The sequence below is a fragment of the Eptesicus fuscus genome, chromosome 21 (genome assembly GCF_027574615.1).
Source record: "Eptesicus fuscus isolate TK198812 chromosome 21, DD_ASM_mEF_20220401, whole genome shotgun sequence".
Lineage (NCBI taxonomy): Eukaryota > Metazoa > Chordata > Mammalia > Chiroptera > Vespertilionidae > Eptesicus > Eptesicus fuscus.
Window position 1 is genome coordinate 45,506,516 of NC_072493.1, and position 24,796 is coordinate 45,531,311.

General features: G+C 46.2%; 1 protein-coding gene across 1 annotated transcript in view; it reads left to right on the top strand.

Moving 5' to 3' along the window:
* The window catches only part of LOC129147526 (zinc finger protein 665-like), a 331,685-nt gene that overhangs the window by 27,897 nt on the left and 278,992 nt on the right, over positions 1-24,796 (top strand).

Consider the following 24,796-nt stretch of genomic DNA (forward strand, 5'->3'; position numbering starts at 1 on the left):
AGCAAAAGAAATCTTGAAAGAAAACAAAGCCCATGGCATCACACTTTCTGACTTCAATTTATTACAGAGAGAAAACAAGCAAACGGTGTGTTGTTGGAGAAAGAAAAAGACACAAACATCAACAGGACAGAACAGAAAACACAGAAATAAAACCAGGCACATCCTTTCAAGTAATCTCTGACAAAGCTGCAAGACACATAAGAAAGGAAAGATAATTTCTTTTTTTTTATTTTTTTTTTTTAAATATATTTTATTGATATTTTACAGAGAGGAAGGGAGAGGGATAGAAAGCTAGAAACATCGACCAGCTGCCTCCTGCACATCCCCTACTGGGGACGTGCCCGCAACCAATGTACATGCCCCTGACCGGAATCGAACCTGGGACCTTTCAGTCCGCAGACCAACGCTCTATCCACTGAGCCAAACTGGTCTCGGCGGAAAGATAATTTCTTCAAAGTAAGTTGCTGCTAAAAAGCAATACTCCCATGTAAAACAAGAATACTGGACACCGCTGATAAAATTTAACTCAATCTACATTAAATGTCAGTGCTAAAACGTAAAACTCCTCAGGACAACCTAGAGAAAAAGTCTTGGAGATTTGCTATGGACATGATTTTCTTTTTATTTTTTAAAAAATATATGTATTTAAAAATATATATATATATGTATTTTTAAAATATTTTTTAAAAAATAAAAAAATAGGTACAAGTGACAAACAGGAATATAGAAAATGCTTTCCACTCTGATTACAGTGGAATCCATTAGGCTTCCTACACCACTACCAACCACAAGTCCTTCCCTGTGAACTTAGTACAGCGGGGAGAATTGGGAATTCAGGAATAGAAGGGAGCAGCTGAAACAGACCCACCCTCCCCAGGACAGCAACTACCCAGGAAACTGGAAAATCAAGCAGTTCCACAGTCTACATGGGAGGACAGCACACCCTGGGGGATGGGGCCTGGGAAATCGCAAAGCCAAGCCCAGGTCAGTGGTGAGAGTGAAGGTCTTACCCAGCGAGGATACAAGTTCAAAGTTCTCCAGCATCACATTCAGGTACAGCTGTCTCTGACCCAAATCAAGGAGGCTCCATTCCTCCCTGGAGAAGTACAGGGCAATGTCCTCAAAGGTCACGCCAACCTGTCAGAATGGAGACAATTGACACCAGAGCTGTCTCTCTGAGAATCCCCACTCCTACTCCTTACACACCTTCCCCCCCTCAACCTCCTCCAGGGCACCCGGTTAGTGTGGACACCAGGCCCTAATGCCAGTGCAGGCTGCTCTCTCATCACAGTTCCACTACTCACTGGGATTGCCCTCAGCAGAGCAGCTGGGTTGGGTGGGAAGGATTGGGGGAGGGGAGGGTAGAGAGCAATGCCATTGAAGGTCTGGGGATGCCTGCAGCGCCCCAGCCTTCCCGCCAAGCAATCCCACTGCAATCTCCTAGATCAGAGGTCAGCAAACTGCAGCTCGCTTGCCACATGCGGTTCTTTGGCCCCTTGAGTTTTTAGCAAAGGCCAGCTTAGGAGTACCCTAATTAAGTTAATAACAATGTACATACCTATATAGTTTAAGTTTAAAAAATTTGGCTCTCAAAAGAAATTTCAAACGTTGTACTGTTGATGTTTGGCTCTGGTGACTAATGAGTTTGCCGACCACTGCCCTAGATCATGCCTCCAAGACACAGCCAAGCGTGGGTTTATGCTTCGCCTTTAAGACCCCATACCAAGTCCCAGGGACCATCAGCTCACACTTCCTCCAGATGTGCACACCACTGGGTAACCTTTAACCTCTTCCCATCTTCAGTCCCAGGTTCACTCCCTCAGCTCTGCCCCCTTCCTGCTCCAATGCCACTGGATCTCGCTGGACTCACCCAGGAATCTGGGCATATGTCATCCACAAAGAGCTTGTCTTCCAGGCAGATTCAGGACCACCCCAGCCGGGAAAGCCCCAATGAGGCTGTGCCGTCCTCCCTGCAGCCTCTGATCTGTCCGCCAATCCTCACAGCCCACACCCTCAGGGAACCTCAGATGCCAGTCAGCCCTGTCCTCTCCGCCCTGCACTGGCTGTGCCTCAGAAGCCACAACGCTCCTCCCTCCCCTCCGCCTTCCTCACGGTCCTCCACGCAAAACTGAAGTGGAGGACCTGACAGATGCCCCACCCGGGCTGTGGTGTTCCGTGTGGGGAGGCGGTGAGGGTCCGGAGGACTAGAACTCACCTCAGCACGTTTCCTCAGCGCGGGCGCCGCCATTGCCCTCTGTGGGCCGAGCGGGGCGGGAGCGGCCGGAGTAGAAGCCGCTGCAGGAATGGCGGTGCCTGTCCCGGCCCTGGCGTGGGTCCGGGCGGTGACTCCGAGCTTCAATCCCCAGTGTGAGCTGTGAGCACCACGGGAGGCTCCGTCCATGGGCTGTGAAGCGGGGAACACCACTCTCCACCTTCCCCACCAGACGCTGTGACTAGGGGGACCTGGCCGCCTCAGACAAAAATCTGAAAACGGAATCTCTCTCCAGGACTACCGGTCCCGCCCTACAGAAGCGGCCAAACGGAAGTGCCTTCTCTGAGCCCCCATTGGCTCAGCCTCGTGGCATTCCATGCGTCGCCTTCTGGGTATTGTAGTTCCGCGGCTCCGACATCAGGATACCTTTATGACAGTGGATTAAGGGGCATAAAGCCCAAGAAAACACCAAGTAAACTAAGTGTCCTCTAGCGCCTTCAAGGGAGGTGATTTTCAGGGCAAGTTTGTTTCTCCAGCACCTGCTGGCTTCCTTTAGCTGCTGGTTTTGCATATCTTTCTTCAAGATGAGCTCTTCCTGAATGGCAGGCATTGTTTCTTCATTCAGGACCTTTGGCACGTGTCTCCTTCAGGCCAAATGTAGCTTTCAGAGGTTGCTCAATTGTCTAACTCTTGTTTAACTCGATCTAACCTGTCTCCATTGAATCCATTGTACAACGTTAATGTCACAGAACAGACATACTTAAAGCATCTGCTTCTGATGTCATCTGAAGTGTCAGCTCTGCCTGGGCTGCAGTTTGGATAAGATGGCCCAGAGACATGTGAAAAATGCTCAAAGTGACTGATCATCAGAGAGATGCCAGTTAAAGAAACAATTAGGTAGCACCCCACCACTGTCAGAATGGCTGCCATCAGCAAATCAACAAAGGACAAGTGCTGGGGAGGATGTGGAAAAGGAACCCGAGTACACTGCTGGTGGGAATGCAAACTGGTTACAGCCATTATGGAAATCAGCATGAACTTTCATAAAAAAATTTAATATGGAACTGCCATTTGTTCCATATTGGAATGGAGTGTGGAATGTCAGAAGGGAAGTCGGGTGAGGATAACATAAAAAGAAAAAACATCCTGGGGTCAGCATTAAGCACACACTCACACACACATACAGTAAAAACCAAGTTACCTAAGCCTTGAGCATTTCCTTCTGTTCTCTGAAAGCAATGGGAAAGCTCTAGCTTGCCGTGTCCTGGGTCTGCTCTAAATTGTGTTTATAAATCTGTCTTCAGTCTGCTGTGTCCCTGGAAATGCCGATAACCCTCCATGTAATTTTCTCCTTCTTGCCCAGTTGTTGTGAGAATTAAGAGAAAATGCTCAAAAATCTAACCCTGAATTCTGGAAACAAAGTAAGCGCCATCTATCATCTGCATGTCACATTCAGCCAACTGAGACTCAGGGAGCTCTAGAGAGTCCGCTGGAGATTCCCAGGTGGGCGCACCACAATGAGAGTTGAGTGCCCACAGCACCTGCCTCCTTGCAGCAGAATCAGTGGCTTCCTATAGGTCCCGTTTCCCACTAAAATGCTCCCAAAGACAAAGGTGTTTGTGGACATCGGGGGTGTGAGAAGTGCCTGGCCTGGGAATGTCTCTGCAGGCAGAGGCTGAGGTACCCGGAGAGGGAAAGAGTGAAACATTAATAATGAGAAAGAATCATTGATCAGCTGCCTCCTGCATTCCCCATATTAGGGGAACTACCCTGGAGCGCAGGTATATGCCCTGACTGGGAAAGGAACTGTGAACTCCTGGATCATAGGTCCATGTGGAACCATTGAGCCATGCTGGCTGGGCTATCTTCATTCATGTTTCTAACTCTCTCTCCCTCTCCCTTGCTCTATGAAATCAATAAAAATGATTTAAAAATCAACGAAAAGATTTATTAAAAAGTAAAAAATAGCCCTGACTGGTTTGGCTCAGTGGATAGAGCGTCGGCCTGCGGACTGAAGGGTCCCAGGTTCGATTCTGGTCAGGGGCATGTACCTTGGTTGCGGGCACATCCCCAGTAGGGAGTGTGCAAGAGGCAGCTGATCAATGTTTCTCTCTCACTGATGTTTCTAACTCTCTCTCCCTCTCCCTTCCTCTCTGTAAAAAAAAAAATCAATAAAAAATATATTTTTAAAAATAAAATAATTCTCTCTAAAAAAAAAAAAGTAAAAAATATTAAAACATAGTATTTTAATACAAAAAAACCCTTTATTACCTAAAGCAAAAAAATTACAAAATGAGTAAAATTCCAATATCCGTCTTTGTTTTTACAATGTCTTTTTAAAAAATATTTTCATATAAAAAATATGGAATGCTTCACGAATTTGAGGGCAGTTGGGGTCAACCAGGTCAGCAGAGGAGAGCAGTTAGGGGCAATCAGGCTGGCAGGCTGGCAGGGGAGTGATTAGGGGGTGATCAGGCTGGCAGGCAGAAGTGGTTAGGGGCAATCAGGCAGAGGCAGGTGAGCAGTTTGGAGCCAGCAGTCCTGGATTGTGAGAGGGATGTCCAACCTGATCCCAGTGGGGACCAGGCCTAAGGGGTCCCAGATTGCAGAGGGTGCAGGCTGGGCTTAGGGAAAACGCTTTCCTCACTAATCAAGGTGGAATCCCTCAACTTCCTGCAACACTACCAACCACAAGTCCTTCCCTGTGAACATAGTACAGCGGGGAGAACTGGGACTTCAGGAATAGAAGGGAGCAGTGAAAACAGATCAACCCTCCCCAGCACAGCAACTACCCAGGAAACTAAAGTCAAGCAGAACCACAGTCTACATGGGAGGACACAGCACACCCTGGAGATGGGACCTGGGAAATCGCAAAGCCAAGTCCAGGTCACTGGTGAGAGGAGGGTCTTACCCAGCGAGGATACAAGTTCAAAGTTCTCCAGCATCACATTCAGGTACAGCTGTCTCTGACCCAAATCAAGGAGGCTCCATTCCTCCCTGGAGAAGTACAGGGCAATGTCCTCAAAGGTCACGTCAACCTGTCAGATTCGAGATAAGAGCTGTCTCTCTCAGAACCAGCCCGGCCTGCACCCTGTCCAATCTGGGACCCCTCGAAGGATGGCCTACTGCTGGTGTACAGGGATAGGGCCTAAATTGGCAGTTGGACAATCCTCTCGCAATCTGGGACTGCTGGCTCCAGCCCCTCAGCTGCCTGCTTGACCCTAACCACTCTTCCTCCCAGCCTGCTTGCTCCCAACGTCAGCCTACTAGGCCCCAAATGCCCCCCTGCCAGCCTGCTCACTCCTAACTGCCCCCTGTGCCAGCCTGCTCACCCCCAACTGCCCCCCGTGCCAGCCTGCTCACCCCCCAGATGGCCTGCTCTCTCTCACCTTCCCTCCCCACTGGCCTGCCTGCCCCCAATTGCCTCCTGCTGGCCTGCTCACTCCAAACTTCCCACCCCGCTGACCTGATCACCTCCAACTCACCCCCACTGACAGCCTGCTTGCCCCCAACTGGCCCCCTGCTGGTCTGCTTACCCCCAATGGCCCCACCCACCACCAACCTGATCACCTACAACTGCCATTCCATCCTGGCCTGATCACACCCCAGAGACCTATGCTCCCAGCCTCTCCTTCTTTTCTTTTTTCCCCCCAGCATCTACTTGAGCAGATGCCAGGGCCAACTGGAAGCCGATGTTGGGATTTAATTATCTTTTATAATTGAAATTTTGTAGCCTTGAGCGGACACCAGGGCCGGCCAGGATGGGTGGGAAGCTTTGCTTCCTCCATTGCCAGGGGGAAACCAAGCCTACTGCTCACTCCAACTCCATGTATGCCGCCATCTAAGTTGGATTAAGTTACATACTCTGATTGGCTGGTGGGCATAGCGGAGGTACGGGCAATTTGCATGTTTCTGTTTTATTAGATTGGATTCCTTATTAAAATGCACCCAAAGAAAACGGTGCTTATGGGTGTCGCAGAGGGAGAAGTGTCTGGCCTGGGAATGTCTCTGCAGAGAGAGGCGGGAATACAAAGGAAATGGAGAGAAAAAAAAAATCAATGATGAGAGAGAATCATCTATCAGCTGCCTCCTGTATGCTCCACACTGCAGGTCTTGCCGGGGCACAGGCATCCACCCTGACTCTGAATGGGATCATGACTTCCTGGTTTACATGTATAAACTAGAGGCTTAGTGAACAAAATTCTTGCACTCAGGGGGATCCCTCAGCCAGGGCTGTTTCTTCTTGCAGTCCGGAAGCCCTCGGGGGATGTCCAACTCACAAAGGTAAATAACACTTACAATCAGATAAAGAATTATACAGAAACATTTGTAGAAGATTTATTAGCAATAAATAAATATTTTTTAATATTGATAGAGTGGTTTTGTGTGCTAGGTGTCCTGTAGGGCTGTGACTCAGCCTCCCCAGTTACCTGAGGTGGACACTCTTGGTGCACCCCTTTGTGGGCTGTGTGCACAGCCTTGTTGTAGTTAAGCCTTGATTGTTGTTGGTATCACTGGGAGGAATTGACCTCCAGGCCAATTGGCTGTGAGGATCAGGTGTGTCTACACTGGGAGAACTTCTGTGCTGGAGACACCCTTATGAGACAAGACTTGCAAAAACCTCTGTGCTCAGCTTAGATGGGGCAGAGTCTCAGGGTGGAGCAGACAGCATTGGCTTCCCGAAGAGGCCCCTGGGTTTCAGTGTCCTGCAGTAATCGCTACAAGCACCTCTGAGAGAAAGCCGCCCCTTGAGGCTCACCTGCTGCCAGACAGTCCAGTTTCTCCCCGAATGACTCTGGGTCCCCAGTCTCACCCAGAATTGGAGTTCAGGACAGTTGGGAGCTTTAATTTCCCTCCCGCTTGAGAAAGCCAGCCACTTACTCAGTTGCTCGCTCTCTCCGAGCTCGTGGGCCTCCGTACCTCTACCTTCCGCAGTTCCTCGGAGTCTCAGTGTGCTTTACTCTTTCCTAACAGTCCAGTTTCACCCTGTATGAGTCTGCGTTCCCAGTCTCTCCCAAAACTAGAGTACAGGACATTCGGAAGCTTTTGTCTCCCTCCCACTTGAGAAAGCAAGTCGCGCACTCAGTTGCCAGGCCTCTCCGCTCGCGTCTACGTACCTCTACCTTCTACAGCTCCTTTGAGTCCCAGTGTGCTTTTCTCTTTCCGTGTAGTTGTAGAATTTCCACTGAGCCAGCCTTCCTGTGGTTCAGTATGATGTCCGTTTTGTTTTTTACTTGTAGTTTTGGGAAAAAAACAAACAAACAAACAAACACAAACTAGAATATAACTACCAAAGTGATTTACTTAGAAAGTTTTAACTTCAAAGCATTCTATATGGCTATTGTTAGCCTCTGAGTTTGCAAGATTGGCTATGCCATGCCAGGCTCCCTGAGATTGCTAGGTTTACTATCTGTCATCATTTTTGTCCATACTGGGGAGTTAGAACTTGTGGGTTGAGGAGAAAATTCAATGAGTGGTTTATTAACTCTAGGACCCATTGCTGACGCCCTCCAGAACACAATGGCCCCAGTATTGCTGGTGTCCCTTTATTGGGTCTCCTAGAAAAAGTCACTCTTCAGATTCTAAATGTGGTGGAGGTATTTTTTTTAAAATATATTTTATTGATTTTTTACAGAGAGGAAGAGAGAGGGATAGAGAGTTAGAAACATCGATGAGAGAGAAACATCGATCAGCTGCCTCTTGCACACCCCCTACTGGGGATGTGCCCGCAACCAAGGTACATGCCCTTGACCGGAATCGAACCTGGGACCCTTGAGTCCACAGGCCGACGCTCTATCCATTGAGCCAAACCGGTTTCGGCTGGTGGAGGTATTTGTAAGCACAAGAAAAAGGTCTTTTTCCTTGCTGGGGCCTTCCACAATTTATGAGAAGCGCCTGCTATTTAAACCCCAAGATTGTTGGCTTTTCTAATCCAACGAGCTCCTCCGTTCAAACCAATGAACAAGATAAGCTCCTCTCAATGCTCCAGCTTCCATAGCCCTCCTTCCTGCTGTGCTCACACCTCCCGGATATTTTGGACCAAGGTTTCTCTAGTTAGTAGAAAGTTTCCTTCCCCTCACACCTTCTAACAAGCCTCTTTTGACCTCTTCATAGCTTTTGCTCTAGTCATATTTTATAGGCTTGGGAAAAATACTGATAAGGCACCTCCCTAGCACATCTGGAATACTGTCTCCTGGAAAGCAAACAAACGGTAACTTTTAAAGACAGCCCCTCATAGCTACACAACTTCAGCCCAGCCCAAGGCCCCTCCATTCCTGGTCCCTGAGCAACAGCCACTGCTGAAAAGCAGAAGCCACACTTCCTTCCCTGCCCTGTAGTGACTAGCAGTACTTGGCCCTTTCCTCTCTTGGAAAGTGAAATAAGCTTCCTCTCTGCATGGCTTCTTGTAGGTGTGAATTCTTCCACAGCCAGCATCACAGGCCAAACCCTAAGGGTGTTCCTTCCTTCTAAGGAGTTAAGGGGAGTGACTGGGAAAGATGAGGGCAATGACATTGTCAAGGCAAAATAATATTTCCTTCTTTTCTAGGTTCTTTGGTAACTGAAACAATATAGGTAAACAGGGGGGAACCATAAAAAGTTATTAATATGTATACCTGTTGTATATATGGAAATAACTCAGAAAAACAGAGTAACTGGACAAAATGGCAAACACCATCATCTGAAAAGCCACCTTCACCTACAGTCAGAAAATGTGGTGTGTGGAGAGTCAGTTAGGGTAGATTGTCAGGAAAAGCACAGAAAGAACCTGAGTTGTGGCCCAGGGTGCTGTGCACTGCGGTGAGGCTTGTACTCAAAAGGAATCTGTTCCAACCCAAAGACCCAGAGTGCAGACACAGGAGACTGGGAAGGAGGACTTGAGTCCAGAACATAATACCGACTGCAGAAAAAACATGGTGAGAGCCGTTGTCTCATTCAGCCAGTAGGGATATAGAGGACAGAATCACATGGGCAGTGGCTCCTATGCATGAATAAGAGGTGAGCACCCATCTAATGAGACCAGGATCATGTAGGACTCCAGCATCACTTCCAAATATTAGGTCTCAGAATTCATGTTCCCTCCTTCAGGGTGAATGTCAGTGTCACATAGGAACATCATTTGAAGGGTCAAATCGAGGCAAGCAATTCATCACAGTAGATGGGATCACAGCATGACACCCAATTTGTGGGTGAAGATGCAGAGACAAAACCCTAATTCCCGAGGTCTCCTGTAGGTCAAACTCTGTGCTGGGATCAAAGGGGAGGCAGACAGACAGGCGCTCACTCTGAAAGCAGGTTCCCCTGGAGAAACCACTGCAGCTGAGAAATGATGGCGTTCCCCTGAACACGGGGAGGCCCAGGGTAAGTGCCCTGAGATGTAAAGGGAAGGGGAGGAAAAGCATAACTGCAACCATGGAAACAGGAGCTGCAGCTGAGCCTCCCTGGTCCTCATCCTGTACCTGCTCCAGTGAGGGCTGCACATCAGTGGTAGAGACTGTGTCTGACGCTGGAGAAAATAATGGTTAAAATCCAGCCCCTTGAATCTGACACTTGTCTGTGGTGTAAACTTGGGGAGCTGACTTCATTTTTCAGATACTGATTTTTTTTCAGCAATTTGATGAGTTTCCACTTTTCCAGGTTGTTGTGAGAATTAAAAGAGAAAATGATTAAAAATCTAACCCAGGATTCCTGGCAACAGGTACTCAGCTTGTTATTTTTGTTTATCTTGGAAGGCCAAAGTAAGTGCCATCAATCATCTGCATGTCACATTCAGCCAACTGAGATTCAGGGAGTTCCAGGGATTCTGCTGGAGATTCCCAGGTGGGGCACCACAACGAGACCTGAGTGCCCACAGCACCTGCCTCCCTGCAGCAGAGTCAGTGGCTCCTTATAGGTCCCATTTCTCACTAAAATGCTCCCAAAGACAAAGGTGTTTGTGGGCATTGGGGAGTGAGAAGTTCCTGTCCTGGGAATGTCTCTGGAGGGGGTGGCGAAGTTCAAAGGAAACGGAGATAGAGAGACAGAGAGTGAGAAATCAATGCTGGTTTGGCTCTGGATAGAGCATAGGCCTGCACACCAAAGGTTCCTAGGTTTGATTCCAGTCAAAGGCATATACCTTGGTTGAACACTCCTTCCCAGCCTGGGCCCTGGTCACAGCTGATGCAGGAGGCAACCCATTGATGTGTTTCTCTCACATCAATGTTTCTGTCTTTCCTTGTCTTTTCCACTCTCCGTAAAAATCAATGGAAAAATATCCTCGGGTGAGGATTAACAACAACAAAAAGAATATCTAGCAAAAAAAGAAATGAGTTACTAATATACCTCTAATAAATCTCCAAGAACTTATGAAATAAAAATTAAAGCAGAAGAATACTTAGAAAAAGCAAAGTTCTTTAATAAAATAGAATGTAAATCAATGAATGGGTACTATGAAAGCTGTGAAAAACAGATACAGAATAAATGAGGTCATGAAACAAATACACAGTGACTGATATGGTCAGGATTATGAGTATAATGATGGTTTCAGTTTCAAGCACAAGTCAGATTTGAGACACTATACTTAACACATGAAAATTACTCATTACAGCTGTTAAAAGATAAAACAAATGTATGTTCACCTACTTTGCAACAACAGGTTTGTCAAGTCTATATTCAATCCACATACCTATGCCCTCTGGACGAGAGTCTCATCTCAGTGACAGAAAATGCAACAATGAACAACTTTCACCCAAACCCACTGGAATGCTGACTGGGTCACAAAAGCCACAGCCCTGGACAAAAGACAGCCTTTGTCTTCATCTTTGTTTTGCTGCCAGAGCACCAATGGCTCAGATGGAAACATCTGAGAAGCTAAAGGAACCCACAAAACCTCTTCATTATATTCAATGACAATGACCGCTCCACAAAAGATAACTATGCCTGGAGTCCCTCAGATCTGTGTACACATGGCTCCTGAGTCCTTTCATCAAAAAAAATTTCTGGGTGCAGGTTTAGATGAAGACCATTCCATCTACTATGCTGCAGTCTCGTCCGACAACAATTAGGTCAGTGTTTCTGCAGTGAAAAGGGTTCCCCTCACTGCAATGGTCCTCCAACCAGTGACCAGCCCCCGTGGAATTGAAGGCATTGGGGCACATGTCCCTCTACAACACCTGGGCAGGAGGTTCCCTTCAAATGTCTTAGCATCCCTTGAAAACAAGAAAAAAATGCACGCTGCTCCCAGACATACTTGAGGTTCTCACAGCTACCCCCCCTTTGGAGTGATCTCTGTCTCAAAGCATCCATCTTCACATGAGGACTAGAGTTTACAGTGTTTCCTGAAAAATTTTGGGCAGCAGTGTAAATTTGGCTAAAACTGTTGAGCTCATTTCTGCACCGTAGTCTTCCCTCAAGGACAAAAATGTTGGGAGACCAAAAAAAAGTTTTCCACATCACCGTGCTTGGAGAGCCCAGATCTCCTTATAAACTAACCCACACTATTTAATAAGATTTCCCACATTAAATAGCACACCAAGATTAAAGAGGTCTTAGGAAAAGGCCTTCATTATTTTGCAAAGAAAGAGACCTGAGACTGGCAGTTCTCCCACTGATGACTTCAGCACTCAATGAATTCATCACTAGCATCTAGGGAAAGTGTGTCCCTGAAAATGGCAGTCCCTCTGCAACATTATCTTTTTTTTTTTTTTTTAATATATTTTATTGAGTTTTTACAGAGAGGAAGGGAGAGGGACAGAGAGTTAAGAAACATCAATGAGAGAGAAACATTGATCAGCTGCCTCCTGCACACCTCCCAATGGGGATGATGTGCCGCAACCAAGATACATGCCCTTGACCGGAATCGAACCTGGGACCTTTCAGTCCTCAGGCCGACGCGCTATCCACTGAGCCAAACCGGCTAGGGCTCTGCAACATTACCTTTACTGGGGACAACAGTAATCAGTCCTATGGGAAAACTCATGAAAGGGAAATAAGTAAGAATCAAGGGCTCAGGTATTCCTAATTTCCTTCAATAAATTAGGCAACAGTTAGCTTTGCTATGCAAATAAGGATGGTGACTGATGCCATCTGTAGCGGCCTTATAAGCGATTCAGGTGAAATACCTTCAGCAACAGAAATATGCAGTGACATAGATCTGGCAGGACATCTCTGTATGTTACAAGTGCAACATAATTACATAGTGTTCCAACATAAAACCAAACACACACAACAGCAAAAACACTTATGGAAACTTTACATAATATAGGTGAGTACATGTATGAGATACAATTCAGAAAAACGAGGATTCACAAATTTTCTTGTACTATTGTTAAGTGCTATCCAATAAACTACATTTCCTGCACATCTAAGAAATTTCTCACATTTGGACTTTTATGTGGAGAGCAAATTTAGAAATATGCCTGAGACATACCTCACATTAACTGCACTCATAATGGCTTTCACCACTGTGAACTCTGATATTGGAAAGCATTCATACTTTTAAAAGATCTCTCACATTCACTGCATTTATAAGGCTTTTCTCCTGTATGAAGTCTCTGATGACAATGAAGGAAAGTTCTCTGGGTAAAAGATTTCCCACATTAACTGCATTTATAAGTCTTTTCACCTTTATGAATTCTCTTATGTTTACGAAGGCCATGACTATGTGTAAAAGATTTCCTACAGTCACTACATTTATAAGGCTTCTCTCCTGTATGAACTCTCTGATGATTATGAAGTAGAGACTGAGTGATAAAAGATTTCCCACATTCATTGCACTCATAAGGCCTTTCTCCAGAGTGCCCTCTCTGATGATACTTGAGACTACTGCTACTTGTAAAAGACTTTTCACATTCATTGCATTTATAAGGCTTTTCTCCAGTGTGAACTCTCTGATGACTACGAAGTAGCTTGTTAGCGGTAAAACATTTCCCACATACACTGCATTTATAAGGCTTTTCTCCTGTATGAACTCTCTGATGATTATGAAGGTGACTGGTAGTGGTAAAAGATTTCCCACACTCACTGCATTTATATGGCTTTTCTCCAGTGTGAAATCTAAGATGACTATGAAGTTGAGACTGAGTGATAAAAGACTTTCCACATTTACTGCATTGATAAGGCCTTTCTCCAGAGTGCACGCTCTGATGATATTGAAGACCATTGCTACTTGTAAAAGACTTTTCACATTCACTACATTTATAAGGCTTTTCTCCAGTGTGAACTCTCTGATGACTATGAAGCTGAGTGCTGGTGATAAAAGCTTTCTCACACTCACTACATTTATAAGGCTTTTCTCCTGTGTGAAGTCTCTGATGACATTGGAGACCACTGGTTTTTGAAAACGTTTTCCCACATTCACTGCATTGATAAGGCTTTTGTCCAGCGTGAATTCTCTCATGACTACGAAGGTTGCTGTTATTGGCAAAAGTTTTCCCACAGTCACTGCACTGATAAGGCTTTTCTCCAGTGTGAACTCTCTGGTGACTATGAAGGTTGCTGTTAGAGGTGAAAGATTTTCCACATTCACTACATTTATAAGGCTTTTCTCCTGTATGAATTCTCTGATGATAATGAAGGTGAGAATGAGCTGAAAAAGATTTCCCACATTCAGAGCACACAAAACATCTACTTCCAACATGGACACCTTTTTCCTGAATAAACCCGTGGGTGCAACTAATGTCTTTCTTACATTCTTTTCCGGTGTAATAATTTTTTCTCCTTTGCGAGGTCACCCCACGTGTTGAAATAGCATTTGGACTGTCCCTGGGCTGAGTAGCCGATAGATGCAGATGTCCTGACCCGGTAAGAACACCCTGCGCAAACTCTCCGCATGTGAAATGATTCTGGGACAAGTTGAAATTGCAGTTGTTTGCACGTGAGATCCTGTCCACACCTCTAACAAACGTCTTCTCTCTCACACACTGTTGGTGAAATTTTACACGGAAGTAAAACCGTTTTGCACATGCCCCGCACCTCAACAGTATCTGTCCATGCTCTGTTCCCTGAAGCTCCATCACATGGAAAATGTTTCCCAAGACGAGCCCACAACTCTCACAGGGGTGGCTCTTCTGGGAAGACAAGGCTACCTTGGGATTCCTGGCCTGTGACACTCTTACTGAAACCTTCTGTTTTGTTGGTGCCTCCACATTCTCTGCTCCACAGCAGCAACCTGAGCAAAAATAAAGGAAGGTGAAGTACACGTTGACTTTATGAAAACAAAGTATCTTCACCACAAATGTTTCTGTCATGACTAGGCCTGATTCCAAAGAAAAACTTGTTAAGACAAGTGAGGTATACTCTGAGGAAATTGACGTTATACATAACGTGGCCCCAAAAGTCAGTCAACGATGAAAAGCTCACCCAAGAGAGGGACAGAAGCATAGACTGGGATACAACGAAGACAGGAAGACTCTACTCGTTGTTCTTGCACAAACGGATTCCTTTAGGACCTTACATGCTGACCATGTGAGTCTGTGTAGAATAATTTAAAGCTGCTCAAAACCATAAAAATTAATTGTATTAGAGCACATGATGTTCAAAGTCATTATAATAACACATGTGCACTCCAAAGTGCTGGAGGCATGAACCAATGTTGGTTTGCAGTAAAGACTGACCTGTGAAAGAGGCAGAGGTGCAAAGTCCAAAGTTAAGGTTACTAGGAATCCCTATAGAAATGATCGCTATTATAACTCAGTAGTTGGCAAAGTATCAATAAGCACAAACAGGCATAATTGGGTGACGTATGGGCAACTTTAAGAAAACACTGGGTTTCTATCTACGAATGTAACAAAGGTCAGCCGAGAATTCCTCCCCAGTGACAATTCACCAAGGCAAGGCCGCCTGTGGGACCACTGTGTCATTCATAAAGTCGTGTTTCTTCTGTGATGCACAAATGATTCGTCCTCTTAAACCCATTTGAGCGATTACATGGGATAAACGATGCAAATCTCCAAAGAAAAACAGAACAGTTGGATGGTCAACACTGTGGTAGAACAACAAATGACAAATGAGATCACGGACAAAGACTTATGTGAGTGACATCAGCAAGCTCACAGGATCACACATATGAGCATCTTCCCCCATACCAGTGTAAGTAGACAGCTATCCATGACCAAAGCATTGCACAGGAAATGGGAATAAGAGTACCATGAAAACAAACAAGATTACAGAACACAAATAAAAGAGAATTGCATTGCCCTGGCCGGTTCTGCTCAGTGGCTAGAGCATTGGCCTGCAGAGTCAAGGGTCCCAGGTTCAATTCTAGTCAAGGTCATGTACCATGGTTGCAGGCACATCCCCAGGAGGGGGTATGCAGGAGGCAGCTGATTGATGTTTCTCTCTCATCGATGTTTCTAACTCTCTCTCCCTCTCCCTTCCTCTTTGTAAGAAAATCAATAAAATATTTTTTTTTAAAAAGAGAGAGAGCCGAAACCGGTTTGGCTCAGTGGATAGAGCGTCGGCCTGCGGACTCAAGGGTCCCAGGTTCGATTCCGGTCAAGGGCATGTACCTTGGTTGCGGGCACATCCCCAGTAGGGGGTGTGCAAGAGGCAGCTGATCGATGTTTCTCTCTCATCGATGTTTCTAACTCTCTATCCCTCTCTCTTCCTCTCTGTAAAAATATCAATAAAATATAAAAAAAAAAAAGAGAGAGAGAGAGAGAGAATTGTATAGAAAGAATTTTTAAAAAGACTGGGTAAACAAAGATATTTGAAGACACCTACAGTAAAAAAAAAATAAAAGGGGGAGGGTCAGATATACCTCCACAAGCCACTTTGCATCTGATATCATTGACCCTAGCGGCCTCTTCTACAAAAATTTTGTTTGTACAAACCACAGAATGCCTTCGCAGTATGGCTTAGTTGATGGGAGCATCGTCCTGCCTACCAAAGTGTCAAGGATTCAAGGGGCCAAATACAACAGAGGCTACAGGAGACCCAGCTGCTCCTCTTACACTGTCAGCAGCACAAACTGAACTTACAAGCTCCAGATTCCTCTGACCTCCAGGGCCAGGCCAGCCATGGGGGTAGGGGTGGATCAAGACACATATGAGGAGACACTGGACTGACAGGCATTGGGGCAGGAACTCCGGGGGCAGCTTTCTCCCAGATGGAGGTCCTCGCAGAGGTCATTTTACCTATGCTACGATATCCCAGGTCACAGGTCAGACTGACAACCATTTCTGTTTGCTCCGCCCTGGTGATTCCCTGAGACCTCACCCCATCCAACTTACAACTCCACCCAAGCTGCGCGCAGCAGCTTTGGTATATGAATGTCCTGTCCTTGCTCAGGCTAAAACCTGTCAAACAAGTGGCAGTTGGGTCAGGGAGCCCCAAACCTGTCAATAAAAAGCCCGAGACTCGGCACTAGCAGTAGCCTTCCTTGCTTCACAGCTAGGCCTCATTGGGGCAATCCAAACCCAATACAAAGAGGAGAATCTGCAGATCCCTGTATAGATGCTGCTGGGTGGCCCAGGCAGAGGCTGACTTTACACCTCCCTGGAGACCCAAGAGCCAGTGTACCCAGTGGTCAGTGTTACACCATACCAGCTTACAACTCTTCACACCCCTAAGCGACACACTCAAGAGGCAGACTCACTGAGCAACAAAACCCCACTGAAGCAAGTCCTGCTCCATAGGGGTGTCTCCTGCACAGAAGCTCTCCCACTGTAGTCTCAGTGACCCCTGCACATTCTAACATCCTCAACATAATTCTGGCAAATGGGATCCAGAATTACATTAGAAAGATCATATACCATGACGAAGTGGGATTTATTCCGGGGATTACAGGGTGGTACAATATCTGCAAATCAATAAATAGGATATATCATATAAACTGAAAGACAAAAATCAAATAATCTTATCAATCGATTCAGAAAAAGCATTTGACAAAATCCAACACCCTTTAATGATTAAAACTCTCAACAGGAGGAACCAAGATGGCGGCATAGTTAAACAACTAATCTGCTGCCTCACACAACAATTTCAAAAATACAACTAAAAGACAAAAACGTCTACCACCCAGAACCACGGGAAAGCTGGCTGAGTGGAAGATTTACAACTAAGAAGAGAAAGGAGCACAATTGCTGAAAAGCTGAGGTACGGAGGCACTCGAATCGGGCCGGCGGCGGGCGGCTGGGTGCGCGGCTTTTCTTCAACCCGCAGGGAGACAAGCTCCCGATCACTCTGAAATCCAGTTTCTGGGGACACTCGGGGGACCCAGACACCTACGGGGAGAAGCTGGACTCTCAGCCATCGGGTCGGAAAGTGAGAGTGACTTTTGCAGTGGTGCGCCCAGCAATCATTGTTTACTGCGCTGGAGCGCGGGGCGCAGGGACTTGGAAACGTGGAAAGGCAGAGACGGCTGACGGCAGCCATCGCCGTTGGCCACGCCCCAGCCTAGTGACGCCCTGAGGCCCCGCCCTGAGGCCCCGCCCCGCACATTCTACAATCCCGCCCAGGCTCCACACAGCGGCTTTTGCATATAAATGGCCTGTTCTGGAGCAGCTTAACCAACTGCAGCTCCAGTCAGACTGCTCCAAAACCGCCCAAGCAAAGGAGGAGAAAACTAGCCCTTGCTGTAGCTCCTGCTGGGGGACACACAGTACACAAGGGTACACCAAGAGTGTCCACCTCAGGTAACTGGGAGGCTGACCCGTTGAACCAATAGGACACCTAGTACACAAAGCTACCCTACCAACTCAGGGAAGCAGAGAAGATGAGGAGGCAAGGAAACAGATCACAAACCAAAGAAATGGAGGAGAACAAGCGACTGGACATAGAGTTCAAAACCACGGTTATAAGGTTTTTCAAGAATTTCATGGAAAAGGCCGATAAATTCAATGAGGACCAACTAGAAATTAAACATACACTGACTGAGATAAAAAATATTATACAGAGACCCAAAAGCAGACTAGAGGATTGCAAGAATCAACTCAAAGATTTGGAATACAAAGAGGCCAAGGACACTCTTCCATAGAAGCATGAAGAGAAGAGAATTCAGAAAGTTGAAGATAGTGTAAGAAGCCTCTGGGACAACTTCAAGCGAACCAACATCAGAATTATGGGGGTACCAGAAGAAGAGAGAGAGCAAGATGCTGAAAACCTATTTGAAGAAATAATGAACGAAAACTTCCCCCACCTGATGAAAGAAATAGACGTACAAGTCCAGGAAGCACACAGAACCCCAAACAAAAGGAATCCAAAGAGGACCACACCAAGACACATCATAATTAAAATGCCAAGAGCAAAAGACAAAGAGAGAATCTTACCAGCAGCAAGAGAAAAACAGTTAGTTACCTACAAGGGAGCTCCCATACGATTATCAGCTAATTTCTCAACAGAAACCATGCAGGCCAGACGGGAGTGGCAAGAAATATTCAAAGTGATGAATAGCAGGAACCTACAACCAAGACTACTCTACCCAGCAAAGTTATCATTCAGAATTGAAGGCCAGATAAAGAGCTTCACAGATAAGAAAAAGCTAAAGGAGTTCATCACCACCAAACCAGAATTATATGAAATGCTGAAAGGTATTCTTTAAAAAGAGGAAAAAGAAGAAGAAAGATAAAAATTATGAACAACAAATACATATCTATCAACAAGTGAATCTAAAAGTCAAGTGAATTAAAAATCTGAGGAACAGAATAAACTGGTGAACTTAATAGAATCAGGCATAGAATGGGAGTGGATTGATAATTCTCAGGGGGAAAGGGGTGTATGTGTGGGGAGTATGGGAAGAGACTGGACAAAAATCATACACCTATGGATAAGGACAGCGGGGGGGGGAGGTAAAGGAAGAGGGGGGGTAGGAACTGGGTGGTGGGGAGATATGTGGGGAAAAAGGAGAAACAATTGTAATCTGAACAATAAAGATTCATTAAAAAAAAAAAACTCAACAAAGTGAGAGTACAGGGATCATACCTCAACACAATAAAAGCCTTACAGGACAAACCTACAGCCAACATCAGACTCAATGGGCAAAAACTAAAACCATTTTCCCTCCTAACAGGAACAGCACAGGGAAGCCCACTTTCACCACTCCTGTTTGATAGAATACTGGAAGTGCTAGCCATAGTGATCAGACAATAAGAAGAAATGAAAGGCATCCAAATTGGAAAAGAAGAAATAAAACTGTCATTATTCACAGATGACAGGATATTGTACATAAAAAATTCTAAAGACTCCAGCAAAAAACTACTAAATATAATAAATATATTCGGCAATGTAGCAGGATACAAAATTAAAACCCAGATATATATGGCTTTTTACACACCAATAATGAACTCACGGAAAGAGTAATAAACAAACAAACAAACAAACAATCCTATCTACCACTGCAACAAAAATATTAAGATATCTAGGAATAACTTAACTAACTTCGAAATTTAAAGTTAAATTACTCTGAAAAGTACAGGAAGTTGAAAAAAGAACTAGAAGAAGACATAAAAAAAAATAGAAAAATTTTCCGTATTCATGGATGTGTAGAATAATCGTGACTCTGTCTTAAAAGCAAACTCGATATCACTTCATTACAGATACATTATCCTAAGCTCTAGGAGCAAGCATCTGAGCTGCTAGAAACATGCTGGCACTAGACCTGCTGAACCCAAGGTTGCAAAAACATGGACTTTGTAAAAAATCAGGTTTGGGGGAGCAATATCTGCGAAGTGCAATTAAGCAAATGCAAAAATATATGTTCCTGTATGTTATAAGCATTTAATATATAAAATATTCAAGGTCATCAAAAGAATGTTTCACAAAAAAATAATAGGTATTAACCAGGATAAGGATGTAGAAACACTTCTTAAAAAAAAAATTTGGTACAAATGTCCAACAGGAATATATAAAATGGTTTCCTCACAGAAAAAAGTGGAATCACTCATGCTTCCTGCAACACTACCAACCACAAGTCCCTCCCTGTGAACTTAGTACAGCGGGGAGAACTGGGACTTCAGGAATAGAAGGGAGCAGCGGAAACAGACCCACCCTCCCCAGGACAGCAACTACCCAGGAAACTGGAAAATCAAGCAGAACCACAGTCTACATGGGAGGACACAGCACACCCTGGGAGATGGGGCCTGGGAAATCCCAAAGCCAAGCCCAGGTCACTGGTGAGAGTGAGGGTCTTACCCAGCGAGGATACAAGTTCAAAGTTCTCCAGCATCACATTCAGGTACAGCTGTCTCTGACCCAAATCAAGGAGGCTCCATTCCTCCCTGGAGAAGTACAGGGCAATGTCCTCAAAGGTCACGCCAACCTGTCAGAATGGAGACCATTGACACCAGAGTTTCTCTGTGAGAATCAGTAATTCTCCTGACACATTCCCCACCCTCTACCTCCTCCAGGGCACCCGGTTAGTGTGGACACCAGGCCCTAATGCCAGTGCAGGCTGCTCTCTCATCACAGTCCCATTACTCACTGGGATTGCCCTCAGCAGAGCAGCTGGGTTGGGTGGGAAGGATTGGGGGAGGGGAGGGGAGAGGACAATGACATTTAAGGTCTGGGCGATGCCTGCAGGGCCCCAGCCTTCCTGCCAAGCAATCCCACTGCAGTCTCCTAGATCATGCCTCCAAGACACAGCCAAGCCTGGGTTTATGCTTCACCTTTAAGTCCCCACACCAGGTCCCGGGGACCATCAGCTCACACTTCCTCCAGATGTGCACACCACTGGGTAACCTTTAACCTTGTGGACCAAAGGGGCCACATGCTGACCTGACAAGCTCAGGGGAGGCCTGCATGGCAGTCCTGCAAACTCAGAGACCTAAAGGAACCAAAGGATGGTCTGAAATTAAACTTTAACTAAACGCAGTGATGCTGGGCAGTTACCTCCTAGGCCAGTATCTTCACAGACAAGGTCAACCTTTTCCTTAACTAAGCCTATCTGAGTTTTTCCAACTATGATAAAAACCCTTGAAATGTCTGGGTAACTTATAACTTCCCTTTTTCTGGAGGGCCTGGGGCACAATCAACTGTGGTAGGCTACAGGACAAATACCACAAGTTCCTTCATTATCATGTTAATTGTTCCTGCACCCACCTAAGTATGTGTCCACCATTTTACTTTTACCCAATCCCAGGGGTTTTCCCTGCTTTGTTTTATCCAATCTCTTTAATCTATCAAAAATGAATTTCATGTAACCCACCTATGTCCCTCCTTTGATTTCAATGTATAAATACAAATGTAACCCGCCATTCTGGGGATCCTTATCTCAGTTCATTGAGGTTCTGCTTCCCGGCATATGTAGACAGTTTGGCTCAAATAAACTCACAAAAATTCTTTAGAGGTTTCCATGGTTTTTTTACGTTAACAACCTCTTCCCATCTTCAGTCCCAGGTTCACTCCCTCCGCTCTGCCCCCTTCCTGCTCCAATGCCACTGGATCTCGCTGGACTCACCCATGAACTTGGCACATGGCATGTAGAGAAGCTGGTCTCCCAGCCGGGTCCAGGACCACCCCCGGCCTCTGAGGGACCCCACAGCCGGGAAAGCCCCCATGAGGCTGTGCCGTCCTCCCTGCAGCCTCTGATCTGTCCGCCCATCCTCACAGCCCACACCCTCAGGGAACCTCAGATGCCAGTCAGCCCTGTCCTCTCCGCCCTGCACTGGCTGTGCCTCAGAAGCCACAACGCTCCTCCCTCCCCTCCGCCTCCCTCACGGTCCTCCACGCGGACTGAGCTGCAGGACGTGACCGATGCCCCTCAGGCTGTGGTGTCTGTGAAGGAGGAAGTGAGGCCTGGGGGACTGGAACTCACCTCAGCACGTTTGCTCAGCGCGGGCGCCGCCATTGCTCTCTGTGGGCCGAGCGGGGCGGGAGCGGCCGGAGTAGAAGCCGCTGCAGGAATGGCGGTGCCTGTCCCGGCCCTGGCGTGGGTCCGGGCGGTGACTCCGAGCTTCAATCCCCAGTGTGAGCTGTGAGCGCCACGGGAGGCTCCGTCCATGGGCTGTGAGGCGGGGAACACCACTCTCCACCTTCTCCACCGGTCTCAGCCCAGGAACTCCTGACCGCCTGAGAGAAAAATATCGGAAGACTAAATCCCGCCGAGAAGACTACTAGTCCCGCCCTAAAGAAGCGGCGAAACGGAAATGCCTTCTCTGAGCCCCCATTGGCTGAGCCTGGTAGCATTCCATGCGTGGCCTTGTGGGTAATGTAGTTTCTCCACTCCAAGGTCAGGGTCAGGTGTTTCTCAGTTGACTCAAGGACTGGATTTAGGGTCAAACAGCCCCAGAGCACACCAAGTATACTCAGGGTCCTCTAGCGCCTTCAGGGGAGGTGATGCCTGGGGCAAGTTTGTTTCTCCAGCACCTGCGTGGCTGGTTTTGCATATCTTTCTTCAGGACCTGCTGTTTCTGAAAGGCAGGCATTGTTTCTTCATTCAGGACTTTAGCATGTGTCTCCTTCAGGGCAACTGTAGCTGGGGGAGGTTGCTCAAGTCTCTATCTTGATTTAACCTGCCTCCATTGAATCCATTATATAAAGTTAATGTCACAAACAGACACTCATAATTAAGAGCATCTGCTTTTGATGCCACCGGAAGTGTCAGCTCTGCCTGGGCTGCAGTGTGCATAAGATGGCCAACATACATGTGAAAAAATACTCAAAGTGACTGATCACCAGAGAGATGCAAATTAAAGCAACTATTAGGTATCACCCCACCACTGTCAGAATGGCTGCCATCAGCAAATCAACAAAGGACAAGTGCTGGTGAGGAGGTGGGGAAAAGGGAAGCCTAGTACACTGCTGGTGGGAATGCAAACTGCTACAGCCATTATGGAAATCTGTTTGGTGTTTTCACAAAAAAATTAATATGGAACTGCATTTGATCCAGTGCTTCACTTCTAGGAATATATCCTTGTCCCAAGTGGATCACAGTAAAGGGATCCACTTGGGACAAGGGGTGTTCATCTAAGGCGTCTCTTGAGTTAAACTTTAACCGTGCAGGAATTGGGACAGGACAGTCAAGTAGTTGCTGGTGGAGAGACAGAGATCCAGTTCAAATTACTGAGGTCTCCTGAAGGTCAAACTGTGCTGGGATCAAAAGGGAGGCAAAGAGCAGCTCACTCTGAGAGAAGGTTCCCCTGGAGAAACCACTGCAGCTGAGAAATAATGGCGTTCCTATGAACACGGGGAGGCCCAGGGTAAGGGCTCTGAGATGTAAAGGGAATGGGAGGAAACGCATAACTGCAACCATGGAAACAGGAGCTGCAGCTGAGCCTCCCTGGTCCTCACCCTGTACCTGCTCCAGTGAGGGCTGCTCATCAGTGGTAGAGACTGTGTCTGACGCTGGAGAAAATAATGGCTAAAATCCAGCCCCTTGAATCTGACACTTGTCTGTGGTGTAAACTTGGGGAGCTGACTTCATTTCTCTGATACTGATTTTTTTCCCCCCAGCAATTTGATGAGTTTCCACTTTTCCAGGTTGTTGTGAGAATTAAGAGAGAAAATGTTTAAATATATAACTGGGGACTCCTGGCAAGAAGTCAGCTTGACCCTAACCGGTTTGGCTCAGTGGATAGAGTGTCGGCCTTCGGACTCAAGGGTCCCAGGTTCGATTCCAGTCAAGAGTATGTACCTTGCTTGCCCGCACATTCCCAGTAGGTGATGTGCAGGAGGCAGCTGATTGATGTTTCTCTCTCATTGATGTTTCTAACTCTCTATCCCTCTCTCTGCCTCTCTGTAAAAAGTCAATAAAATTAAAAAAAAGAAAGAAGCCAAAACCGGTTTGGCTCAGTGGATAGAGCGTCGGCCTGCGGACTCAAGGGTCCCAGGTTCGATTCCGGTCAAGGGCATGTACCTTGGTTGCGGGCACATCCCCAGTAGGGGGTGTGCAGGAGGCAGCTGATCTATGTTTCTCTCTCATCGATGTTTCTAACTCGCTATCCCTCTTCCTCTCTGTAAAAAAATCAATAAAATAAAAAAAAAGAAAGAAAAGAAAGAAAACTATGGTACATTTATACCATGGAATACTATGGAGCAATAAAAAAGCATAAACTTTTACCCTTTCACCCAGCTTTGAGAGCATCATACTAAGTGAAATAAGTCAGTCAGAGAAAGACAGTATAACTTCATCTCACTCATATATGGAATCTAAACAAAAAACGTGATAAATGGAATGAATTCAGAGACTTGGAATCATGGAATGGAGTTTGGAATGTCAGAAGGGAAGGCGGGGGTCGGTAAAATAAAAAGAAAAAACACCCTGAGGTCAGGATTAAGCACACACTCACATACCCACACAGTAAAAACCAAGTTACCTAAGCCTTGAACATTTCCTTCTGTTCTCTGAAAGCAATGGGAAAGCTCTAGCTTGCTGGGTTCTGGGTCTGCTCTAAATTGTGTTTATAAATCTGTCTTCAGTCTGATGTGTCCCAGAAAACACTGATAATCCTCATGTAATTTCCCCCTTCTTGCCCAGTTGTTGTGAGAATTAAAAGAGAAAATGCTTATTCTAACCAGTTTGGCTCAGCGGATAAAGCATCAGTCTTGGGACTGAAGGGTCCCAGGTTTGATTCAGGTCAAGGGCATGTACCTTGGTTTCAGGCACATCCCCAGTAGGAGGTGTGCTGGAGGCAGCTGATCAATGTTTCTAACTCTCTATCCCTCTCCCTTATT